Source organism: Seriola lalandi, unplaced genomic scaffold (genome assembly GCF_002814215.2).
Source record: "Seriola lalandi dorsalis isolate HSWRI2012SDOR001 ecotype SW California unplaced genomic scaffold, Sedor1 jcf7180002054899, whole genome shotgun sequence".
NCBI lineage: Eukaryota > Metazoa > Chordata > Actinopteri > Carangiformes > Carangidae > Seriola > Seriola lalandi.
The window spans coordinates 25,750-26,498 of NW_019525451.1; the positions used below are offsets into that span (position 1 = coordinate 25,750).

General features: G+C 41.3%; 2 protein-coding genes across 2 annotated transcripts in view; both read right to left on the reverse strand.

The window, feature by feature from the left end:
- Positions 1-749, reverse strand: part of LOC111672392 (uncharacterized) — a 44,743-nt gene that overhangs the window by 25,163 nt on the left and 18,831 nt on the right. The window lies entirely within an intron of this gene.
- The window catches only part of LOC111672399 (CLIP-associating protein 1-B-like), a 27,749-nt gene that overhangs the window by 1,274 nt on the left and 25,726 nt on the right, over positions 1-749 (reverse strand). The window lies entirely within an intron of this gene.

The window sequence follows — 749 nt, forward strand, 5'->3', positions numbered from 1 at the left end:
ACTCAAATGTACATCATTTCTCCAGCTGCTCCTCCGCTGATTGGCTCTTCTTCTCTGTTTCATATCAGTGTGAGGCAGAGGAAGCGGCCATCAGCTGCTGTACTTCTACCATCCGTCCACTAGATGGCGTCATGAAGCTCAGACAGCAGGAGAGCAGCAGCTCATCTCCTCCACAGGATGATTCAGGCGGGAAAAGCTGCCTCCAGTCATCAGTAAGTGGAGCTACACAGTAATAACGACTCTGTTCATCAACTAACTCTGCTTCTCCTGAAAACATCGACTCAACATGGCGGACATGTCTGGACTTTACAGTTACAGCTCTGACTCATTATAATTTTAATCTTTCAGCGTTTCTGGACAAATCTTTCCAAACTTCACTCTGACACTTTCTCTGATCCCTGTGAAGCTGCAAAGCTCCTGTTGCAGACAGAGTCAGTGTGTCAGTCGTAGCTGACGTATAACTGTGTTTTACAGGCTTTTAATATGATGATTTCTGTTTAGTGCTTATTTCTTCTATTTCAATTAGTCTGAAAATATAATATAAAAATATGCTTCATGTAAATGTCACCTTGATTTTTAATGAGGTAAAATGTAATTGAAAATATAAAATAAATAAATGTAAATGAAAAGCTGCACTGAAGGAGACACACAGGCAGCAACACTACAGCTTCAAGTACTCTCTGCACTTTACTCTGAAAGGACTCACAGGAAACAGTATTCTGTTGTGTCTGACTTTACGCTGGTGGAGA